General features: G+C 35.8%; 1 protein-coding gene across 8 annotated transcripts in view; it reads right to left on the reverse strand.

Moving 5' to 3' along the window:
• The window catches only part of LOC136845440 (uncharacterized), a 198,595-nt gene that overhangs the window by 20,770 nt on the left and 150,325 nt on the right, over window positions 1-27,500 (reverse strand). For 6 of the 8 annotated variants that reach the window (XM_067115643.1, XM_067115645.1, XM_067115664.1 and 3 more), the window contains one exon: window positions 6,725-6,782. The exons of the other annotated variants lie outside the window; for them this stretch is intronic. The gene's annotated coding sequence lies outside the window, so the exon portion shown is untranslated. The remainder of the gene's footprint in view (window positions 1-6,724; window positions 6,783-27,500) is intronic. 8 annotated transcript variants of the gene reach the window in all.

Genomic DNA, 27,500 nt, shown 5'->3' on the forward strand with positions numbered 1-27,500 from the left:
TTCAGAGAATTTACAGCATTCATATACATCAACACAAACAAAAAAATAACACAAACTTTCTCAGTTTAGGTACATTACTACATATTACTATTCAATATTTAGAATATGTGTGTATGTATGCATGTATGTATGTATATAAAGTTCTTTCCTTGACAATAAGCCTCCTTTGGTACTTTTAAATAAACAATGCTCTTTTTGTATTCTTGGTGCATGAAAGTATTGACCAAGAAATCCAAGTCCAGGCTTGAAAAACCGCGTTACTTACGCTTTGAATGAACATGTACCACAAATTATCCTCAAGAGAATGGAAATGATTGTCATGCTTTAAAGCGCAGAAAGTTTTACCGTGGTCGAGAGAGAGAGAGAGAGAGAGAGAGAGAGAGAGAGAGAGAGAGAGAGAGAGAGAGAGAGAGAGAGAGATGAGAGAGAGTTTACCTCCATGCAAAGGTGTCTTAATATACTGTAGACTTATGTATCAGGCACGCTTAGATTCGCTGTGGGACTTTTGTTTTTACCTTTTTTTTTTATTTTCATGGACTGACGGATGAGCGGAAAAATGTTTGCATTATAAAATACATCTAGTAACAAATAATTCAAATCCATTTCTAAGAATTAGAACGTATATATATATATATATATATATATATATATATATATATATATATATATATATATATATATGAGAGAGAGAGAGAGAGACTCTGTGTATGTATGTATCACACACACATATATACGTTCACTTAATATATGATACAGAAAAAAAATACCAAACAAAATAACTTGAGCCTATTTATGAGAGAGAGAGAGAGAGAGAGAGAGAGAGAGAGAGAGAGAGAGAGAGAGAGAGAGAGAGAGAGAGACCAGCAACATTCTATCATCCGTAGCAGTTCTCGACCAAACCATGTTATGCAGCCTAAGGCGCTGCTGACCAAGGTTCCAGAGCAAAGCATCCCTCGACCTCGGCTCCTATAGAGTGAAACTCATGGATCATATGGCCGGCCCGAAGACCCAAGCATATAAGAATGGAATGGAATGGAATACAGAATTTAGGCCAAAGGCCAAGCGCTGGGACCTATGAAGTCATTCGGCGCTGAAAGTGAAACTGAGAGTAGAAAGGTTCGAAAGGTGTAACAGGAGGCAAACCTCGCAGCTGCACTATGCAACAATTGTTAGGAGAGGGTGGACAGAGGGTGGACAGAAAGATGAAAGAAAGATAATATGACCAGAGATACACTTAAAGGAATGAAAGGGATTGTAGCTAGGGGCCGAAGGGACGCTAATGAGGACCTTAAGTAATGCCCACAGTGCACCGCATGAGGTGCACTGACAGCTCTAACCCGCAACGATGAGACCCTAAGTATATATAGCTAAAAGAACTTCCGCAATTCGGTCGGAATTTGCGACATGACCTCGGTACCAGTTCCTGTTGCTTCATCGTAGAGACGCAATCAGGTAGATGTTGAGCGATTTCTAGTTTCACCTCCATTTTTATTTTTCTCTCTCTTTTTTTTTTTTTTGCACGCTCGACTCTTTCTGACGCCCCTTTCATGGGCCAATAATAAAAAAAAAAAAATTAAGCGTTTCGAATGAAAAAAGATTAGTTTAGTGTTTTTGCACAACATGACTTGTATATATACCCATATATATAATATAGCCTATATACATATATATATATATATATATATATATATATATATATATATATATATATACATACACATATAGATATATATAGATATATCTATAAATATATATCTATATTGTATATACTGTATATATATATATATATATATATATATATATATATATATATATATATAATAAAATTATTTAATTAAAAAATGATTTGATTCGTTTCCAGAAGACCTTAAACGTGTTTGCAACAGCTCAAGTTGTGGAAATGTTTGCACAGGTGGCTCTTCTTTTATTCAGCTGTCATTTAGAGAGGGATCGCGGCAGTGCTTGCTGTCTAGTTTCTATTTGGATTCTGAAACCAACGTTTGAGGAAAGGCTTACTAGAGTGTGTGTGAGTGTGAGTGTGTGTGTGTGTGTGTGTATAACAGGCTATATATATGTGTGTGTGTGTGTGTTCAAAATATGAAATTTCCCCGACGGAGGAGAGCTCTAGAAAAAAAAAAAAAAACGGTTAAAAGCACATTCATACTTCAACTGAAAGATCGGGGATGAACACCCAGTCTGACAAACTTTCATCCTTGCGCTTCATACGCATGCACACAAGAATCTCACCTGCATGACGTCAAATCCCAACACACAGACTGCACCATTAACCTCTACCTTGCATGCACTCTCCTGCTTCCTGGACATTTTCTATTAACTCTTGCACATCCTCCACTTTGGGCAATTATCTCCTCCCCCTCTTCTCAACACTACCGAATTGCACACTTCTTTTTCCTACATTTCCTCCTCCATTCTATCCAGAGGACTAAACCACTTGCAAAATTCTGATCAATTCTTTCGCCCACAAAAACCTTTCACTAATTCTACAGGTTTATATTTGTCACCATTTTAAATTTTCTTACGTAACACATTCGACACAGAAAATTCTTCCTAACATCTTCAATATTTTTTCTTTCATTTGCATAAATAACCATTCTTCACTTCCATAAAGGATAGCTGCTTCAACAAATTGTTCATAAATTCCCATCTCTGACTGACTTTATGCGCCAATATTCTTTCCAATCTCTTGCACACAGCCTGCCATTTTCCTTAGCCGACCTATTCGGTAACTCACTCCTTATCTCATCCTAACATCTTCCGTTATATTTACTTACAAATATTCAGGCGAATCAACCACTTAAATTCTATTACCATTCCTATTAACATTTACAGCTCCACTTTCCTGGTTTCCACTTCCTTGTTCCAACCCACATTTGCTCTCGACTATCTATTCAAACAAACAATTTCAAACTCTTTTAGTATTTTCTCACATATCCCAAACACTAATGTACCATCTCCACTCACATTTTCAACCCGAACACTGCACAAATGCCCGACGAGCTTCAAATGTATCGCGTGGCCAACATTTCCACATTCACCCAAGGAAAGTGCATTTCGTCATGGCATCTCTGCTCTGTTCTCCTTTTTTACCCTGTTAAACCTAGCCTCTTCTAAGAAGTTACTCTTGCTACCCATGACCCGCATTCACTTCCGATTTGGATAGGACAATATCTCTTAGTTTTTCCTCGTCATAAATAGTGACCGTTCTAAGAGATGCTATTCGGAGACACATATGACCCTTAATATTGCGACGTCATAAATGTTTCCGATGGCTCAGGCTCGATCACGTCTGGCACTCAAGTTTGAATCGAGATGAAGGAAAAAACGAAAGAAAATAACAAAAAAATGGACTAAGAGACTTGAGTTATTTAGTTTGGAGAGCAGGATAAATCTTTGAGCGAAATCACCAGCAACGAACTAAGGTTGTGTGTGTCCTCCAGTCCATTCTAAGGAGTCTGGAGTCTATATGGTAGAATATAATGCTACCTTTCATTTCACTGATCACTGCTTATTGCAGTAGACGCCCTCTGTCTCGGAAGGTTTCAGTGACAATATTTTTTTCTATATACTTAATCATCTCATTTTTTTCCGGACGTAGGGCGAGTGCTTTTACCTTCTTAACATTAAAAGTTGAAACAATTTCTAATAAAATACTGAACACACACACATATGTATAAAAATTATATATATATATATATATATATATATATATATATATATATATATATATATATATATATATATATATATGTATGTATATATCTGAATGTAACTGCAAGCGTATACACAAGTGGGCATACTCATAATTCAAGAACACATGTTACCCCTGACTGACTACCAGTCATTATATATAAACGTTCTCAAACCACACCAACAGAAGAAGCAATCTCTTGCGCTCATTAACATACCGGATCGCAATTCTAGCGTTCATCAGTCAACAAGGGAACACTGATTAAGAGAGAGAGAGAGAGAGAGAGAGAGAGAGAGAGAGAGAGAGAGAGAGAGAGAGAGAGAGAGAACCACCTTCCACGAGTATCTAGATAGTACTACTTCATTATTGTCACCTCCAACACAAAGTAACGCAAAGAGGGTCAAGGAAATTCAGTCACTCATATCTTTCCTGTGCTTTATCTTCCACTAATCTCCACTCATCTCCAGCCTTCCTCCTCATAGTCCTCATTCAATTAAATCTTGGTTTACCATCTCTTCTGGTGCCCACATGATCCCAGTTGACATTATCACGTCCAATTCCCCCAATTATTATTATTATTATTATTATTATTATTATTATTATTATTATTCAGAAGATGAACCTTATTCATACAGAATAAGCCAACAGGGGCCATTGACTTAAAATTCAAACTTCCAAAGATTATGGTGTTTATTCGAAGAAGCAACAGAAGGTAATGGGAAATAGAGAAAGAGGAGAATACTTATTAAATAACAGATAATTTACCAAATTAAGAAACAGAAAGAAGAGATCGGTTATTAGAAAAACAGATGAATTAACAAATTAAAAAACAGAAAGAAGAGAACAGTTATTAGAAAACCAGATGAATTAACAAATTAACAAACAGAGAGGAGATCGGTTATTAGAAAAACAGACAAATTAACATATTAACAAACAGAAACAGGAGAAAAGTTATTAGAAAACCAGCTAAATTAATAAATTAACAAACAGAATGAGGAGATCGGTTATGAGAACAACAGATAAATTAACAAACTAACATGGGAGCTGTGCAAAGGACATTTGCTTGCCACCTCCATCTAACATATCTCAGGATATGCTGGAGGAGAAAGAGGAATAATGAAAGAAATAACGAGGGAGATGGTCTAGGGAGAAGAGAGAGTGAAAAGGGAAGAAGAAAGACAGTAGAGGCTGGGGAACAACAGTAATGGAAGAAACTGAAAAGATAGTAGACAGAAGGAGAGAAATGAATGGTAGAGATGGGAGAGGAGATAGTGAGGGAGGAAGATGAATGGAAGATAAGGGAGAGAAGAGAAGAATCTGGAGACACGGTGGAGTAGGAGAGGGCAAGAAGTCACAGAAACGTGAGAGGGCAGCGGATGAGGAAGAGATCTGAAAGAGGAGAGAGTGGAGGAAAAAGGTGAAGAGAAAGATAGAAAGATAAAGAGGCGGGAGGAAAGGAATTGGGGAGCTAACAGTGGAGAATCGAGAAGACACACATGGGAGAGAAGACAGTGGAGGAAGAAATATAAATGGGAGGAGATAGTCTAGAAAGATGAAAAGGAGGAATAGGAGAAGAGGTAGTGTAAGAGGAATAGAAATCGGAGCGTACACAAGGAAGAAAGGGCAAGGAACCACAGCACATATGGGAGAGGAGATGCTGGAGTAATGTGAGGAAGTGGAAAAGAAATGGGAAAGGAAATAATGGAGGAGTAGTAGTAGATTAGCAGACGGAAAGGGAGGGGTGATAGTGAAGGAGCAAAAAAGACTGATGCAAACGGAGTAGGGAAAAGTGGAGGAAGAGACGTCTCTACAATCTGCAGCCATTGTAGAGAGAAAAACTTGGCCCAGGCAACAAAACAAGAATAACTGACCTACCTCACCTATGCGGAAAACCATGCCAGCGACTGCAACTTTCTAGTAACGACATAGTAACAAAGCAAATGTAAAAAAAAAAAAAAAAAAAAAAAAAAATCTAAACACAAACAAAGGAAAAGCATTCCTTAGTACATAAAACACACACACGCGTATACTTATGTAGTGTAGCAAACAGGTGGAAGGACACGAAACATTTTGAAAAACAAGAGAGAGAGAGAGAGAGAGAGAGAGAGAGAGAGAGAGAGAGAGAGAGAATGACGACACACCAATACTGACCACCTCCACCATAAACAAACATCTGATAGAAGACACCTGAGAAAAGGCTTCAAGGATATTGAGAGAGAGAGAGAGAGAGAGAGAGAGAGAGCTCTTCCAATTAAGACGCTCCGAACTTCAAGTCTTCTTAACCCTTTATCTTATCTCTGTGGATGTTACTATTTTTAACCTTTCTTGGTGTTACCAAACACCGGAAAAAATATATAAAAAACTAAAGTTCATTCACAAACACGATAAGCGAAGTACTAGTTAAATATTCCACAATTTAAGAATAATAAAGAATTGAACGCAGGTCTTACGATAATAATACCGAATCCCAAATATCTGGCGTAATTAAAAATCTATAGAAGAAACGCAGTTATTTATAGGTTTACCTATAAAAATAAATACGTTAAGATTATTTATATTATATGGCATAGGCATTTCCAGTTGAATATTCCAATGATCAAAGTACAAATACAATTATAACTAAAATGTCAAGACACCGTAAGAAATATACCCAATCGGACTGTCACTTGCATTCGCCAACTTCAAAAAACTACTACGACATTTTGTCAATACAAACAAACGAACATACGAAAACGTAAACAATAAGTAAACACACAAAAAACATAAACAGTATATGAAAACAAGCAAAAACAAACAGAATAGACGCGAATTACAACACCACTACTTATACGACGGAGCTTACGAGTCTGCCGGAGAGTAGCAGCAGTTCAGAATGAGACCTGAGACATCGAATACTCCTACTACTACTGTTACTACTACTATACACCCTCCTCCTCCTCCTCCTCCTACCATTACAACTACGTTTTCTACCTCTAAACAACACTCACGACCGTGCCCACATGGAGAAACACTCACCACAGCCAAAACGTGAGAATGAAGGGGCCACGTCATCAGCTCAGCTCCTCAGGTACATCTGAAGGCGATGCCAAAAGACAACGTTAGCAGTATGGAAGGGGGGAAAGACGTATCAATATACATTGAAATGTTAACACAAGCTTAATTTACAAGCTTTGTAAATTAAGCTTTAAATATTTTTATACAGAAAAGGTAATATATATATAATATATATACACACATATATACATATATTGTACTGTATGTTATTTATGAGAAAAAAAAAAACTACAAGCTTTCCAGGACTAACAGTCCTTATTGTCAAATATCCGTAGTCCTGGAAAGCTTGTAATTTTTTTGAATAAATAACTCCCTGGATACCATCCAGTTTCAATGGAGGTCCTGTTAGTATTGTATTGATGCACAGAAAATTGTGCAAGTGATAAAGTTAATGTACATATATATATATATATATATATATATATATATATATATATATATATATATATATATACATACATGTTAAGATATTAACATAAGTATAAACTTTGTAAATTATGCTTTAATTTATTCTAATGCAGAAAACGTACAAATACATTAAGATGTTAAAATACGTGTAAAATTTGTAAATTAAGCTTTAAAATATTCCAATACTAAAAAGGTATACATATACATTAAGATGTTAAAATAAGAGTACGTTACACTTTGCAATTAATACCCATTAGGTAAAATGCGTATGACACATGAGGTGTGTCAAATATATGGCCTTGAATACTTATCATTAACCAATCAAATGTGAAAAGTTCATTCGTTTATCTAAGTCAAATGGAGCCCCGAAATATGTACCAATACATAAAATGTACCACAAAGCAAGAAAGAAAAAAAGAAAATACAGAAAACAAGAATTCACCGATATTCTAACATCGGATGTAAATGGTGTTAAATATCCAATATAATAATAATAATAATAATAATAATAATAATAATAATAATAATAATAATACATTTCGGACAAAGACATTAGGATTAACAACAGGTAAGAGAGAAACAATGTGCACAAATAATAAACATATTAAATAGTCACAAGTGTACACAAGTAAAACCAAAGAAAAATAACATCTCTATTTTGCAGCTATCACCAGTTACATGAAAACAAGGATAATTTTTTTTACCGGGCCGAGTTTAATATGAGTCACCAAGAAAACCATTTAGTGTGTGCATTTTAAAAAAATCATGTGGTTTCCTTGACAATTACAGGCAATCATTTACATAAAAATAATCGTCTGATAATGATATAATGATGATGGTTGCAATAAACGAAAGAAAAGAACTGCATTTGTAAAGAAACGGAAATGTACTGCATAAATACGCGGATATTATTCAAGATAGCATGAGCAAATGTGAAGGTCGAATTCTAGTTTGAGAAATTGCAGATAAACGCAGATGTAACGTGGTAAAAAAAAAAAAAAAAAAAAAAACTGAGTGGTTACATATGGCCGATTGGCGCATGAGCAGTATGAAAACTCCATACATGGAAGGGGAGGTTCTATCCCCGTAGAAACAAGCCTGATAATTTTTGTGTCTTTTGAAAATCGCATACGTTCCTTGATACTTATAGACAAATATATCAATAATAATACACGTCTAAGATTCGCAAACAGCTTCATATATATATATATATAAATATATATATATATATATATATATATATATATATATATATATATATATATATATATATATATATATATATATATATATATATATATATATATATATATATATGTAATAATATATATATATATATATATATATATATATATATATATATATATATATATATATATATATATATAAAACTTTATCACATAAGCACAATTGTTCTGGTGCATTAGTAGAATTATTAAAGGACAACTGGATGGTAATGGAGTTTTTATTCTGTTGCTTTTCTTGACAAACAGTCCACATTATCAAGTATCCGTACGGATACTTGATAATGTGGACTGTTTGTCCAAGAAAGCTTGTAACTTTTGAATAAAAACTCCACCAGATACCATCCAGTCTGAATGAGGTCCTTTTAGTAATATATAGATATATATATATATATATATATATACATATATATATATATATATATATATATATATATATACATATACATACATATATATATATATATATATATATATATATATATATGTATGTATGTATATATATGTATGTATATATATATATATATATATATATATATATATATATATATATATATATATATATATATATATATGTATGTATGTGTGTATACACAACACACACATACATATATACATATATACATATATATATATATATATATATATATATATATATATATATATATATATATGTATGTGTATACACAACATTAATAATACACACATACATACGCAACTTAAAACGTGTCACAAGAAATAAATAAAACAAATGATTATACTAGTACCACTAGTCTTTCGAGATTCTTGTTTTAAGGATTAGCCACATAAAAATGCAGATTTAACGAACGGGGAAGAAAACCATCGTACGAAGAAAATAGTAAACTGCAGAGAAACTGACGGGTCGTTAGAAGACTGGGCAAGCAAGCGCCTTCATCCCATTAAAGACTCGTCTAACACGCTCATCAAAGTCTAGTCGACTCCGCGGGTGGCAGCGGGATCGGGTCGAATTGCTACAGCCGACTTGTTCATTCTTTATCTTACAGACAGACTGAAGGTTTGTCGACAGCTGACTTCTGTATGTTGTTCCTATTATTATTTTCGACCTTTATAATATAATGACTGATCTTCCGCGTGTATCTGCATTATCATCATTACAATGTAATTTTGCGGTTTGTTTTTTTAGTCTAATTTTAATGAAACTTGTCATCAAACAGCAATCAGATTTCTCATGTTTATAACTCGTTAATAGTATTAATGACGCCATGATTCATATTTGTTCAGCTTTTATTCTCATTAATCACCAGCATACTTCATCTTTTATTCTCAACAATCATTAGACATTTTACCTTTTGTTCTCATTATTCACTGGGATATTTCACATTTTATTCTCATTATTCACTAGGATATTTCATATTTTATTCTAAATATTAATGACTCTATGATTCATATTTGTTCAGCTTTTACTCTCATTAATCACCAGGATACTTCACCTTTTTTTCTCATTATTCACTGGGATATTTCACATTTTATTCTCATTATTCACTAGGATGTTTACCTTTTATTCTAAATAATCACGAGGAAATTTCATCTTTTATTCTTACTAATCATTGGATATTTCAGCTTTCATTCTCATTAAACACTACATTTCACCTTTTAATCTCAATCATTAGAATATTTCATCATTCATTCTCATTAATCGCTAGAATATTTCACCGTTCATTCTCATTAATCGCTAGGATATTTCACCGTTCATTCTCATTAATCGCTAGAATATTTCACCGTTCATTCTCATTCATCGCTAGAATATTTCTCCGTTCATTCTCATTAATCGCTACAATATTTCTCCGTTCATTCTCATTAATCGCTAGAATATTTCACCGTTCATTCTCATTAATCGCTAGAATATTTCACCGTTCATTCTCATTCATCGCTAGAATATTTCACCGTTCATTCTCATTCATCGCTAGAATATTTCAACGTTCATTCTCATTCATCGCTAGAATATTTCTCCGTTCATTCTCGTTAATCGCTAGAAAATTTCACCGTTCATTCTCATTAATCGCTAGAATATTTCACCGTTTATTCTCATTAATTGTTAGAATATTTCACCGTTCGTTCTCATTAATCGCTAGAATATTTCGCCGTTCGTTTTCATTAATAGCTAGAATACTGTCAAATGATTTCTATCCTTTCAACATCAAAATATCCATCTCACACTTATCACTGGCGCTAATTGTGACGCTACACTGCTGAGAGTCGTAACGTCTGAGCTTGATAACTGTCGCTAATTATCACATACCCACCATTTGATCTGTCTCCACCTAATTTTCTTTACTTTGCAAATATCACAAGACTGTCATTTGATAAGTCTTCATGCTAATTATCACGTTACTATAATTTTTTTTTTTTACATCACATCTCGCTTATCACAGCTTCATAATTCGATTCCAAATCATCAAGTTTTTACCCACAGCGTTAATTGCGAGGCAAACTTGTTCGTGCACTGAAGACAGAGAGAGAGAGAGAGAGAGAGAGAGAGAGAGAGAGAGAGAGAGAGAGAGAGAGAGAGAGAGAGAGAGAGAGAGAGAGAGACTAGATTTTCACAAACCACGAATTCAAGAGAAACAAATGGGCATTTGGTGGAGAGAGAGAGAGAGAGAGAGAGAGAGAGAGAGAGAGAGAGAGAGAGAGAGAGAGAGAGAGAGAGAGAGAGAGAGACTAGACTTTCACAAACAAGAATCCTCCAGGCTACATATGGGCATCTGGGACAGAGAGAGAGAGAGAGAGAGAGAGAGAGAGAGAGAGAGAGAGAGAGAGAGAGAGAGAGAGAGAGACTAGATTTTCGCAAACCACGAATTCAAGAGAAACAAATGGGCATTTGGTGGAGAGAGAGAGAGAGATACTAGACCAAGGTCTATAGACCTTGTACTAGACTTTCACAAACCATGAATACTCTGGGCTACATATGGGCATTTGAGGAGAGAGAGAGAGAGAGAGAGAGAGAGAGAGAGAGAGAGAGAGAGAGAGAGAGAGAGAGAGAGGCCTTGGCCAGTGACGCTTATCTTGTGTTTAAACATCTGTCCCAACAGTGCGCACAAACAGGTGTTGGAAACTTTGTTAGCAACAGGTGATACGAAATCCTCAGATGCGTCCTTCTTACATGTTACTTTATTCAAATGCAACGAGGAACAGAGAGAGAGAGAGAGAGAGAGAGAGAGAGAGAGAGAGAGAGAGAGAGAGAGAGAGAGAGAGAGAGAAGACTTCCACAAACCATGAATTCATTGGGTTACAAATGGGTATTTGAGAGAGAGAGAGAGAGAGAGAGGAGAGAGAGAGAGAGGAGAGAGAGAGAGAGAGAGAGAGAGAGAGAGAGAGAGAGAGAGAGAGAGAGAGAGAGAGAGAGAGAGAGAGAGAGAGAGAGAGAGAGAGAGAGACTAGACGTTTACAAACCTCGAAACTCACTTCTCCGTGCTTTTTCGACGCTGGGCTACATACGGGTATTTGATAGTTGTCCCACCAGAATTGTGAACCTCCCAATTCTAAAGATCTCGATACCTCGATACCCAATAGGGCGAGACCGCATTATTTAAATGAAAATACCGTTTGTGAAAAAAGGCCTAGAGTGAAAGTGTTGTAAGGAATTTGGTGAATTTTCCACTAAATAATTAAAGAAGTAAATCGTTTAAAAATGCATTTGGTGGAATTTCCATTTATTAACTAAAGAAATAAGAAACTTGTGCAAAAATGAGTGGAATAATTAAAGGACTTAATAGTTCGTTTAAAAACGAATTTGGTGAAATTACCATTTAATAACTACAAAAATAAGAAAATCGTGTAAAAATGAAAGGAATCATCACAGAAATAAGTAAATCGTACAAAAATGAGTTTGATGAATTGCCATTTAATAATTAAAGAAATAAGAAACTCTAGCAGAAATGAATTGAATAATTCAAGAAATATGTAAATCGTACAAAAATTATTATGGGGAAATTCCCATTTAATAATTAAAGAAATAAACTCGTGAAAATATGAATGAAATATTAAAGAAATAAATAACTCGTGGATAAATTGGTTTGGTGAAATATCCATTTAATAATGAAAGAAATTAATAACTTGTACGGAAATGAATTTGGTGAATTTCCACCTAATAACCAAAGAAATAACTCGTAAAAAATGAATTTGGTGAAATTTCTATTAATATTTAAAACAATAAATAAACTAGTACAAAACTGAATGTGGTGAAATTCCCATTTTATAAACGAATTTATTTACTCACTTTTGTTCTGCATTTCAACATACATACATACATATATATATATATATATATATATATATATATATATATATATATATATATATATATATATATATATGATTAAAAGGTTAGATTCCTATACATAGAAAATCCTAAGTGCATTACCTAACACTTATGTGTGAATAATAAAATAGGAAAAAACCTATAAAAAGGAAAATCCTTATATCACTGAACTTTCATTCTTTTTGTGTTCGGTTTGAGTCCATCAACAAAACATCTGAAAAAATAAAAGGAAGAACATAATTCTGGGTGTGCCTGAATAACTTGGCTAAGCTCCAGTGGGCACGTGGTATCTACAAAATATTGCCTTGCCCTCTGTACATCCGTATCAAGATGATTTATGAGATTGACAAAATAAAATTATTGTTAGGATTAAAACTGTTATTCATAATCTCATAAACTAAATTAATATGTAAGCTATATATATATATATATATATATATATATATATATATATATATATATATATATATATATATATATATATATATTATGGTGTTAGTATGTACAGTATATATGAATATATAAATATAAATACACACACACACACACACACATATATATATATATATATATATATATATATATATATATATATATATATATATATATATAGATATAGAGAGAGAGAGAGAGAGAGAGAGAGAGAGAGAGAGAGAGAGAGAGAGAGATAATGCAAAGTGTGTTTTAACAGCCACAATGACGTCTAAACCTTCCCAACATCCTCGAACATTTTTGGGTAAGCTTATCACTACAAGCCTGCACCCGAACAGAAAAAGAAGAGAAGAAACTTTCAACTTCCGTAGCAGGAGTAAACCTCACACACTACAATTACACACGTGTTAGTCCGATTCAGTTCACGCGTACACTTGTCTGTCGAAATCAGAGCTGACTGGTGGTTGTTATTTTTAGGTCGAAATATATAAACAGATTTTACTGGGCACTATCAGCAGATACAATGTAATTCTGGCTATTAAAACACACACACACAACACTACATATATATATATATACACACACACGCACACCCACATACATACATATACCTGTATATATCTAGTAAAAATGACCTGCAGATTCTATAAATATAACGTGGCATGTTTTGAGGTGGTTCGGTCATGTGAACGGAATGGGAGAACATAGCCTTGTTTAAATGAGTCATTAGCAAGAAGTTCGAAAATGAATGACGTGAAACATTAATGAGAGGCGTGCGATGTCGAAAGACTGATTTCCACAAGTGACACAGAAACTGTAAGACAGAACTGAAGGACGAATCATATTCCAAGGGAATGGGTGTGATGCTGGTTTGCCTTGTGAGCAGGTGTAAGGACAACCAGTTAAGAATTCGTCCTGATCCAGCAGTAAAAGATAACGACAAGGCAGCCATACAAACTTGCTATGTTTACGAAATGATACAAATTGGCAAAGAACCTTGTACTAGTAATGCAGAGTGAAGTAGCACTTGTAATGGGTAAGAAAAAGCGACTGTATAAAACCAAGCTTAAGTGAATAAAATATAAAATCAGGAGCTTTCGACCTTCACTAAGGTCCTCTTCAGCTGAACAAGACCTTAGTGAAGGTCGAAAGCTCCTGCGTTATATTTATTCACTTAAACTTGGCTGTGTACAGTGACCTTTTCTTAACCATTCAAGACGAACACGAATGTGTTTTAATTACAGGAGTTGTAATAAATAATCAAGTATGATTTACACGAACATTCATAAGACAAAATGATGATCATCTCACAAAGGATTCAAGAACATTATTTTCTCGTAAAAACTGATCTTATGAACATATCCCATATTACAATATGACTTCAACATACAGATAGAAATAACAATTCAAGAATAGTTCCTTGCTTCTTACACTGCTACTGTGTTCAACAAACCCATAAATCAGTCGTGCCTAGCAATGTGCTACCAAAACACGTCAAGAATGCAACAAGCTTTCAAAGGGGTCAACTTCATTCCGCACGAAAAAACAACTACACATTCAAGCAGACTTTGAATTCGTAACAGTACAATAATCCTCCTATTTCCAAGCAAGATCAAAATGCAAGAGATTATACTCACCAGCTAAACCAAATGAAACCCGATTATAAACCGGTCACAAGAACAAGAGTGAGAGAGAGAGAGGGAGAGAGAGGAGGAGGGAGGAAGCGAAATCGCATGGCGACACAGATCGAAAAAGAAAGGACACTAATGACAGCGTTTTCAGCCTGACAGATCAATGCCACTGCTGGCACCCACACAGATTTTTTTGGCTTCACGTACGAATGAGCATTTACACGGAGTACACAAGTGTCATGCGCATGCTCACTACTCTGAAACGCAGCGTTTTTATTTTCTCAGTTGAAAGAAATGAATTAAAAGGCACCGAGATACTTTTTAAGTAGGCAAACACGGACCAAGATAAAATAACCTTAAGAAAATCATTAGTGTCCAGAGTTTCAGGGATGAAACAGTTTCCTCTTTCTGCTATATATTCATAATGAATAATGCAAAAGTGTGGTTTGAAACTGTAACAGGAAACCCTCAAGGTCTAGTGTAAGTGGCAGATAATTACTAAAATATTAACTTATTCAATCCGATTTTCACTTTAACCAAAGTCATACGAAATGCAAAGGCGCCGCGTAAAAAAGAAATTTAAAACTAAAACCAAACAGCTTCGCTGAATTGTAAAATTGAGGACAAAACTAGTATTACGAAAACATAAAGGCCATTCATTCCCAGAGAGAGAGAAAGCGATTGCATTTCCGGATACTCTATCTTTAATTCATTAATCAAGTCAGAGAGAGAGAGAGAGAGAGAGAGAGAGAGAGAGAGAGAGAGAGAGAGAGAGAGCTATATTAAGAGAATGAGTTTCAACATGCTGCTGTCTTTAATTCATTAGCCACGTCAGAGAGAGAGAGAGAGAGAGAGAATGCTTTATTAAGAGAATGAGTTTCAGGATGCTGTTGGCTTTAATTCATTAACCACGTCAGAGAGAGAGAGAGAGAGAGAGAGAGAGAGAGAGAGAGAGAGAGAGAGAGAGAGAGAGAGAGAGAGAGAATGAATATGCCTCATGTTCTCACGAAATCGAAGCGTATCAGTACCAACCAAGCAAACCGAACACATTAGAAGCTAGAAACCACCAGAGACGGAACACGTGCCATTTACCCGAAGACGGGTAGCACGGCAGGCGACACACAAAAGACACGCCGGTGCATACCGGTAAGCCGAGTGAACGAAAGGAACCAAACCTAAGGACGTAACGTTGCTATTCAAAGTCAGAAGACGACAACGGCGGAAGTAGAAACTGGATTACCGATTCTATTAACGTGTGATTTAGATGTAGGTCGCAAAAGGGGATATGCGTTGCGTACAACTCTGCGAGTAATAATAATAATAATAATAATAATAATAATAATAATAATAATAATAATAATAATCTTAGCAGATATCAGCCTTGAAGAAAGGAGTATAATAAGAGGAGTTTAAAAGATCTTGTATGAATTCAATTTCACTCTTTTAAACATAATAATAATAATACTTTAAACATACAGCCTTGAAAAGGAGAATAATAAAAGATCGTGTGCATAATAATAAACATAATAAATCAGTAATAATAAAAGATAATAATAATAATCTTAGTAGATATCAGCCTTGAAGAAAGGAAAATAGAATTCAAGAAGAGATCTTGTAAAAGATCGCCATCTCTTTTAACAGAATAATAATAATAATAATAATAATAATAATATAATAATAATAATTACTATTATAATTCATTAATATTTACCCGGTGAAACGAAGATACTTCTATTTAAGAAAGCGCAATATAAGCAATTAATAATAATAATAATAATAATAATAATAATAATAATAATATTAATAATAATAATAATAATAATAATAATAATAATAATAATAATATCCTTTACTCCAGCTAGGCCAATGCAGTTGCTTAGTGAACATAATAATAATAATACTATAATAATGATAATAATCCCTTTTCCAGTAGATACTGAAAGAACGATGCATTCAAGTAGAATCAGTAAGAAAGTCTAAAAGATCTTGTATGAATTCAATTCCATTCTTTTAAACACGATAATAATAATAATCTTAGTAGATATCAGTCTTGAAGAAAGGAGTAGAGTAAGAATAGTTTAAAAGATTAGTAGATATCAGTCTTGAAGAAAGGAGAATGAATCTCAAATTCAATTCCATTCTTTTAAACACGATAATAATAATAATCTTAGTAGATATCAGTTTAAACAATAATAAATAATTCCATAAACATAATAATAATAATAATAATAATAATAATAATAATAATAATAATCTTAGCAGATATCAGCCTTGAATAAAGGAGAATAGTAAGAACAACTTAAAAGATCTTGTATGAAATCAATTCCACTGATGCTGCCATTCTTTTTAACAGAATAATAATAATAATAATAATAATAATAATAATAATAATAATAATAATTATTATTATTATAATTATTATTATTTACCCGGTGAAACGAAGATACTTATACGGCAAGTTAAGAAAGCGCAATATAAGCTCACAGGCATACAGTGCCATTCTATCCATCGAAATAATAATAATAATAATAATAATAATAATAATAATAATAATAATAATAATAATAATAATATCCTTTACTCCAGCTCAGGGCCATATGCAGTTGCTTAGTGGAACAATTAATAATAATAATACTATAATAATGATAATAATAATAATATCCCTTTCCAGCTCTGTGCCAGATACGGAGATAAAACATGTAGAAACAATACAGTATACGATGAACAAGTAATAATAATAATAATAATAATAATAATAATAATAATAATTATTATTATTATTATTATTTCAACTCTAAGCCATATTGTAAATGTAAAACAATACGGTATACTAATATAGTATTAATTACCGCTACAGACAGAATATACTGACGCAAAAAAAAAAAATAAATAAAAAAAAACACGGAATGAATAAGTAAAAAAGACAAAACCAGCATTCTATTTCAGTATATCGGCAGCCGGCAGCTCAAACTAGACTCCTGCCTGACAGCAACGCCTCCTCCATGCATTCTGAGCACTGCGACGCATGACAGAAAACAGAGGCATATTTATTCATGCTTTGAAGTTCAAGGAGAGAGAGAGAGAGAGAGAGAGAGAGAGAGAGAGAGAGAGAGAGAGAGAGAGAGAGAGAGAGAGAGAGAATTTGAATGGAGGTGTTGTAGGAACAAATGATGTCTGAGGAAACAATGTGGGTATGTAAAAGAGAGAGAGAGAGAGAGAGAGAGAGAGAGAGAGAGAGAGAGAGAGAGAGAGAGAGAGAGAGGGGGTATTTGGACGGAGGTTTTGTAGGAACAAATGGTATCTAAGGAAATAATGTATGTGTGTGGGTATGTAGAGAGAGAGAGAGAGAGATCCACAACCCGCTATCATCCATCTACATTTCAGTCATGATTAAAAAGCACTGGGGTGTAAACGCGACGTTCCTTTTAAGATGTCTTCGTATAAGGGAGTGTTGCGAAGTTGTATGTAAATATATCTGACTGGTAAAAGTGGCTTTTTCAATAAATAGAAAACGGGATTTTAATTGTTCATGCACACAGTCCATTAGCTGACACGGTACTGCCAACTCGACTATGATGACTCTCTCTCTCTCTCTCTCTCTCTATCTCTCTCTCTCTCTCTCTCTCTCTCTCTATATATATATATATATATATATATATATATATATATATATATTATATATATATATATATATATGTATACATATATATACACACATCACCACAAATATAATATATGAAATGTTATGTCGTTTATTGTTTCACTGACATCTTGAGAACCAGAAGCTCGTTTTATACAGGAATTATACGAGTCCAGCACTTAAATCTATACAATATGGAGTAAGCCAACTGCATTCTTAGACCCGTCTTTTTAATAAGGATGAGTGGCAAAGGACCTTCCCCTACCAAAGGCATCCGTAAGAAAAAAAAAAAAAAAAGGATAATTGTTTAGCTTGCTGTCTAAGATTGGCGTCGAAATTCTCGTGGTCATGGACACTAACACTGCACTATTTACTAATATTTGTACTGGAAAATCTAGATACATTTTAAAAATTATAATTATTCAAACATTCCAGTAATTTCTGTATTAACAAACAACTGACAAGTGTCGTAATCAACTTGAATTTCTAGCTGGGTGAATTTAACGGCAGCCTTGACCACATTTCCAGCCATCACTAACCTCTAAGCAACCTCTACTGGCACTTGCGGGTGAAAGCTCCATCCATGGAGTTATCGAAGTTGTTGAAATGGATGAGTATGACTTTGTCTTTACGGATGCACTGACAATCTCTCGAGATGTATTATTCAAGAGCTGGTATAAATCTACATGTCCAGGGCATTAATCACAACACTAAAATAGAACATGCACAAACATTACTGCTATCACTCTACAATTTATATGTATGTATGTGCACACATACATAAACACACACACATATATATGTGTGTGTGTGTGTGTATAGTGAGGCGCGTAACCTATGGGCCACGTAACTGTCTTCCTTGATCGGAAGTACCTGAAAACCAACCTCATCCTTTTTACGTCACCGTCTTGCGTCGAACGAAAACATATGCCATCCTTACATTTCCTACAAAGATATGAGTCGAGTCCTTGCAGCCAGAAGATCTAGAACATTGATTTTCAGGAAAAGAAAAGGTTCGGTGGTGTCAATCAATCGAAATTCCTCACCAAAAACTACCGACTTTCTTAAAAAGGTCAAGCGGTCATCACAATTACGAATTCCTGATAAACTGTTTGAAGTCTGCAACCAAATTTATGCACTCTACATGAGTCCTCCTAATCGGAAAACTTTCCAGACTTTTTTTTTTTTTTAGGGTTTAGAGATCCAGTTGCGCCAAACTGTCCAAATTCCTTATCAAACCCCCCACCCACCCCACTTTGACACGCCCAACCTAGAATCCATCTTCGATTTTCTCTGATCTTTTCTAACTAGACGAGGATAAAACCGCCAGAATCCCGAAGTCGAAGGCACGCAACGAAAGATTAATTAACTGCTTAAGTTATCTGGCGTAACAACCACACTGCCGCGGTTGATATGAGGGAAGACAAAGTACAGATACGCTAATGGCCTCGCCTCCTTCAGCGACAACAAACCAGTTTTTCGTATTATCTCGAGAAACAAGGAAGCATCAAGAGCCGACAGTCCTTCATATTTTGCAAAGCAACAAAAAATATGAAACTGCAACATAGCAACAACTGTGACACGAGAGTTTAAAGGCACATGTAGGTTCCAACCAAGTTAAGTATATTCAGAGCATATTTCAAGGACCTTGGTTCCAACCCTGATCAAAGATGTGGGTTGATCGTATACGGTTGACCCTGTCTTGGGAAATGCATAATTACTCAAGCTTACAACGATCTTCATTAGTTTAATACAAGCGGCAATGGGTCATGCTGAGGCCTGAAAGCCAGTAGCGCATGGAGTAATCGTTAACATCAGTCTATCTGTCCGGCATCGCTGACCAAAGTTTCTGCGACGGCAATTTTAATTTTCATGATCGATAATTAATCCACCTGAAGGTCACAAAGCAATTTGCATGTTGTTGGTACCTTGGCTTTTTCCATTACGAAAGTTAATTAATTTATCTATTAATGATTTCATAGTTTTATAAGCAACACCAATGAATTACAGATATAATTTCAGTGTATTTCCTATTTAGGATACGTTAAACATTGAAACTTTATGAGCGCGCACATTTCCTCTAACCCCAACACATACATACATACATATATATATGTGTATATGTATATGTATGCATGTATGTGTGTGTATATATATATATACATTTATATATACTTATATATGTACATACATACATACATATATATATATATTATATATATATATATATATATATATAAAATTTATATACACACACACACACACACACACACATATATATATATATATATATATATATATATATATATATATATATATATATATATATATTGTATTGTAAATGACAAGTCTGGATATGAACGATGAAGACAGATAAACAATGATTTTAGTCAGTCATATTTCGTACATCTAACATTTAACGTCCAACAATTTTGACTACGGGTCATTCACTCGCGAACATTTATCTCTGACTTCCTTAATAACTCTAACTCTATTGGGTTTCGGGGTCCATTATGACCCACTGCCTTTTGCACCAGACAGCAAAATTTTGCCACCGATTCGGTATATTTCCACGGGGTGAAAAACTACACTCAAAGCAAGGAAGCTTGCTTTTCTTTCTTATAATACTTCAGTTGAAAACCATTATGGACAATGCCAAACAGACTATTAAACTTAGAAGGGTCCGTAAGGAAACCAGCCAGCAGAGACAAACAAATTATAAGAAAGGGTGATAAAGAAATAAATATGAGGGAACAGAAAATGAAAAAGATACATCTGAAACTCAGGAGACGTCAGCAGCAGAGAGCAGGAGTGAGTTTGTTCCTCGCTTATACAACTGGAGACAGAAGATTCCACAACTACAAATTCCACACCTCAGCAAACTGAGAAGTGTAAAACTTGCTTGAGTATATAAATATAATCAAGCACTTACTAACTTGCACTGTTTCCACAATATTTAAGATAATCCTAAAGCACCGTCTACAGTCATCAAACAGGCCTGGCGGCTGCACGTAAGACATGAGCGTAGTATTATATCCTTCATATAACTGTTCAGCGTAGAAGTGGCGCTTGCGTGTGACTGGAATTCCTTACAGAACATCTCAACGGCGCTTCTTATCACAGCTGTCGTAGAACCTTGCAACCGTATTGCGCTTGTCGGCAACCAATTGCCTGTAACTATGTCTAGTCTGATGGCTTAATTACGAGGGAAGTGACAGACAAGCTTTTAAATGAAGGAATGATTATCAGAGGAGTCAGGGTACACGGAAGCATAATTAAATAAAATATAGCTAAACAAGTGTAAAATAATACAATAATAATAATAGTAATAAGGAAGAAGAAGAAGAAGAAGAAGAAGAAGAAGAAGAAGAAGAAGAAGAAGAAGAAGAAGAAGAAGAAGAAGAAAGGGGGGAGGGTTGAGAAATTGTGGCATGAAGGACAGGAAGGAGTGCATCAGATTTTTTTCATTCCATACGTTTAGCACGGCTCCTTCCTGGAATGCCATAATTTCAAAAAACTTCATGCATCTTCTAATATTATTAGAATGCATGAAGAGGCTGCTGAGGTAAATCAACGTTTAAAGAATTGAAGTGTGGTGTTGAAGGTGAATGTGCAAAATAAAAATTCACAGAACAACTACAGTGTACGGAAAACCTTGCAAGCTGCTGAGATGAATTATGTATGTTTTTGACGCTGAGAGAGAAAGTCTGACGGCTTTTTAACTTCCCCTTACACATTACTGGCATAAATGTATGGTTAGACAACTCTTTAGAGGTGGTCTGGTCCTGTACAAAGAATGGGGGGAAGATACACTTGTAAAAGGGTGAGAAATTCCTCTGACCCAGATTGACTGGATTATAACGGGCTTGATTAATGGTGTGGCAGAGGTGTTAGTATGAATGGTCTTATATTCACGTTGAGAGAGATACATCAGCATGACTGGCCCAGTTTACGTCAAGTATTTTCTGTATGACTATGTAGAGGCTAATGAGATGAAAGTTATTTGCAAAGTAAGTTAACATTTCATTCAATATTTCACGATTTTCATTGTTATTCTAAAGCAATCTTTTTTAGGAGGCAAGTTTTAACGGTTGAAAAAATAATGACTAACAGAACTATACCCACCATCAAAAAAAAAAAATTGAACGTAACCTTCCAAGACATTCCTGACAGGCAATAACGCAGACACCCCAGGTGCTAACAATTAAACAGCCCGAAGGAAGAGTTACATCTAAACAAATCAATTAATCTGCGAGAGGCCAACCTCTCAAAACGTTCGAGAGAATTCTCCGGAGTATTCGAGACACGTCGTTATCCGAATTATAGGGGAAATAGCCGACAACACAAGCAATACTTCCTTATTCATTGGGAACGACGTCCAGCATACAGTAAGCAGCACCTTTCAGGATGGTAATCACGCGTTCAGTATACAACCACAGAGAGAGAGAGAGAGAGAGAGAGAGAGAGAGAGAGAGAGAGAGAGAGAGAGAGAGAGAGAGAGAGAGATTCCTCCTTCCCAAGTATAGGGGGCCGACCTGAGCCGATTCGAACCGGAATCGGGGAGGCAAATCAACTGGGGATTTGGGTAAACGTCCCGGGCCATCGTTTTTTTTTTTTTTTGAGACGGTTCCGATAAATTGGGCCACTTTTCTTGCCAAGATGAATGATGATGATGATGATGATGATGCCGGTCCTTCTAATGGCTGGAGTAATTATATCATCAGGAATAGCAGTCGTTAAGGAGCCATATTAGCTGAAGTTATACACGCCGTCATTAAATATAACAGCGCGATATTAGTTTCGTGCCGACTTTTATCTCGGAAATGATAATCATAACCTACTTCCACGTAGGCACAATTACGTGGGCACGCAACAAATGCGTATGAATGAAGTTGTAGAGCACTGGCAAAGAACCTCTCTCTCTCTCTCTCTCTCTCTCTCTCTCTCTCGACCGATGCAAATCTGCATAACACATGGCTACTGAGTAATCCTTTGAATGGGCAAACACGATATAGCCGACGATCCTTGGAACAGACTAGTCTGAGCGAAAACAGACAGAAAGTATAAATAAATATACTTCTAGATGACGGATAAATGCGGTCATTCTCGTTCCGTCTCCGCGTAAGATACTGACGTGAACATTTAACAGAAAGATAAAAAAGTCTACGTAACAAAAAGAGAAGAAACTTTGCTATCAATAAATGTCTTTATGAACGCATGACAACTGCTACTGTCATCTATGATCACTAGGGCTAAGCTGACTTTATACATTCTTAAGGTGTACAATTAGTGTCATCTTATATGCTATCTTAATCTTGAACTTCAGTTTATATTCACAGATTTACAGTCTGGATCGAATTCTGGGGAAAAAAAATTAGCAAGAAAATGCGTAGGAAGACACCAAAGAATAATGTTCGAAGGAAACAGGAAAAATAAAGAATGTCATACCTGCATATAATCAAAAAAGAACAAAACAAACGCCTAAGTAATTCCAGCGTCTTCAGACCAACACTGAGGTGACGTAACACATGTCAGCAGCTTTCACAAACCAAACTCCCTTTCCATACTCCACCTCCAGAAGAATCTCGCCAGTCATGGCTGGCAACAGCAGAAAGGGAAAATCGGGCGTGGCGAGATGGAAAAAAAAAAAAAAAAACCCTCGGCGATAAAATAATGCCTTGATTCACTAACCAAATAATTGCATTGGCCACTCACGTTGCTTTCCCTCTGGGGAACGCCTCGATCTCCTCATCCCCTGGATACATCTCCCCAGCTCCCCAAACCCCCCTTCCTCAACATCTCTCGCATGTGCAACACTCGTCGATAAAGGGGGAGGGGAGGGCGGGGGAGGAGGAGGAAGGGAAGGGGTCCCTGAGGGAACATCGCAAGTCATTCAGAGAGTAAGATCAGTGTGGAGTGTATCTGTGTCCTAAATATCTCTCTCTCTCTCTCTCTCTCTCTCTCTCTCTCTCTCTCTCTCTCTCTCTCTCTCTCTCTCTCTCTCTCACTTATGCATGAAGTCGATACCTGGAGTGGATGATCAATCAATGACGCCTTCGCCAGATACAAAAAGTACAAGCTGGTCAGATCCAAGCAAATACTACTCTCGTACTTTCGAAGCAGCAGTAGAAATCGATGAAAAGCACTCGCTCGCGCTCGCTCGCCTTCTCTCTCTCTCTCTCTCACCAATGAGTGTGTAGGTGGGGTGGATGGGTGGGGTGGGGTGGGGGAGCGCTTTTGCATTCGGAATGATCGCCGTTTGGCTAGCTGCCAATGAATGGCGCGGACTGCGCCCAAGGAACACTCCGTCGAAGAGACTTCCCCTGCAGCCAAACTGAGTCCTCGCGGCTCCGCATTTAAATAATTAAAAAGTAACGTTTTGTGAATGCCTGCGGACAACGGGTGGCATTCCACTGGTGAGAGGAGGAGGAGGAGGAGGAGGAGGAGGAGGAGGAGGAGGAGGAGGAGGAGGAGGAGGAGGAGGTGTTGCGAATGCGTATCTGCTTCCGCATAATCCTGGTGTAGAAGTCGGTGCAGGAATAAGAATTGATAAAAAATAAACTCTAAGCAATGGAGAGGAGACTACCAAGGATCAATGAAAGGCTTTTCAGAATCGGCTGCAAGCAAGCATTCGAGAATCACTGAAAGGTTTTCGGGAATTCACGCGAGACTTTCGGGAATGGTGTAAATCCTCGTGAGTAACGCGAAGAATGTTTCAGTAGTCGAGAACAAGTTAAGTATATCTCAGTTTAACCAGACCACTGAGCTGATTAACAGCTCTCCTAGGGCTGGCCCGAAGGATTAGATTTACTTTTACGTGGCTCAGAACCAATTGGTTACCTAGCAACGGGACCTACAGCTTATTGTGGAATCCGAACATTATAGCGAGAAATGAATTTCTATCACCAGAAACAAATTCCTCTTGTTCTTCACTGGCCGGTCGGAGATTCAAACTCGCGACCAACAGAATGGTAGCTGAGAACGGAACCTGCTCACCCAGCGAGGAACTGTAGTCGAGAACAAACAAACCTCTGTGATTCAACATTCAACATTCTCAGGTCTTGAAAATTATTGCATCATAACAGAGTTTCTTTTCCGTTTACGTCATAATTTCTTTATCTCTGAAAGACGAATATTTCTCTGTCTGAATTGAAAAATATATTAATTAGTAATCTTCATTAATATCCCCATCTGTAAATTATTAAACGTACATTCTTTCAACATAAGAGAATTCCCTTTGCAAATCTCTTGACATAAAAACAATGTTCAAACTTTCGCCTACAAAACCTCCACGAAAGATTTTAAACCTTTTAAAATTAAAAGTACCCCTCACTCGCTCTTCTTAAAACAAATTCACCCACTCTAGAGATTTTGAAAATTAGCACCTTTCATTCTTTCATCCAGTAACATGTTACCTAAGCCTTGATCTTTCAAATGACATAATTGCTTGATTTCCTTCCGTCCCGGATACTGCACTCCAAGACTTTCAAACTCTGAAATTTAAAAAGTGCATTCAATTTTTTTTTTTTTTTTGCAGGGAAATCGCACCCGTAGTATTTTCAATTTTCTTAACATTTAGCAAAGGCTTTTCGTGTTCAAATATCACAAATTAATTTATACTTTTCATTGATATTACTTCGCTTAAACTGTATAAACCTTTCAAGTTACAGAATGTATTCATTAATCTTCTTCCATAGCATCTCATTCTGAATCTTTAAATTTCAGATAAGAAAATCTACATTTGGTCTTCTCCTTCCATATCATCTAATCCAATACATCGAGGTTTTTGAACAGACCGTGTCAACATTCGCTTAAAACGAACATTGGGGCTTTCTCATCGATTCTTAAGTCGAGTTGCGAGTGGGCAACAGAGACTAGTTGCATGACAGGAAAAACATCTCAAGTTGGCAAGGGTGACCGAACCTAACCATTCATGAACTTGAAAGTTTCTTGCATTCCAGTCTGTCCACTAACACTAATTAGAACCAGTAAGCAAATCTGGCATTTGATGACTTTCAATTAAACTTAGAAGCTAAGTTTTCCGTAACTGTTCCCGAGATGAGTTGCCAGACCATGGTATTTTTCACATTCTAAAGGCAACCAACCGCAATCGATACACATAAATACATAATTCATTGCTCTCAAGTGACCAAAGGACTTTGCACTGGGATTCCAAAGCCCAATGTCGTTGCTCCATTGGAAGGTACACTAACCCTTGTGTACTCTAAGAGTTTGGCACTACTTTCAAGGCTTCCATCCAAGTCCTGACCACACCCAACGTTACTCCACTTGGAGAAGGGCATGCGCTCGAGTGCGTATAGCAAATAAAAACCTGGGCTTAAAATTTCCCAAACAACTTTCTCAAACACAAAAAAAACCTGAAAAGAATTCAAGGGTCTGGCGAGAGCTAAAAAAACATGCACATAAGTTTAAACACAAAAAATAAAACCTGCAAAGAATTCAAAGGTTTGGCGAGAGAGAAAAAACATACACGTTAAGTTTCCTGGCGCTTAAAATTTTCCAAAGCAATTTTTATAAACAAAAATAAAACCCTGCAAAAAACCTCAAAGGTCTGCCGAGAGATAAAAACATACGCTTAAGTTTCCTGGACAGATTTTGTAATATATATACATAAAATCTGGCCTAGAATTATGATTTTACCTTTCAAAGGTCAGGTGCTTGCAAGAACTGAGCCACTTCTTACGGCCCAAGGGCGTCGCCGCCGACAGCACAAGGGCCAAATACAGGTAGCATGAAAGTTGGAAATGCTGAGTCGAGAATGTGAGGGATTAGTGGGTTGAAAGCTGTAAAACTAAAGCATTCAAACACCACCTGACATTCTTCTTGCTAAAACTGATTCGGAGATAAATGCTTCGCGAATGACAGAATTGTAAAGAAAATAAATTATTGTGGGAAATATCAGAAAAAGAAAATAGATTGAGCAAATGCCTTGGAACGTTTTATACATGCTAAAAAAAAATTCGGTACAAATAGCCATGGAAAAATTTAAATGAAAAGGAAAAAGAAAATAAGATTAATTTTTACGAAACCTGTAACCGGTAACAAATTTTAATGTCATGAT

The sequence above is a fragment of the Macrobrachium rosenbergii genome, chromosome 2 (genome assembly GCF_040412425.1).
Source record: "Macrobrachium rosenbergii isolate ZJJX-2024 chromosome 2, ASM4041242v1, whole genome shotgun sequence".
Taxonomy (NCBI): domain Eukaryota; kingdom Metazoa; phylum Arthropoda; class Malacostraca; order Decapoda; family Palaemonidae; genus Macrobrachium; species Macrobrachium rosenbergii.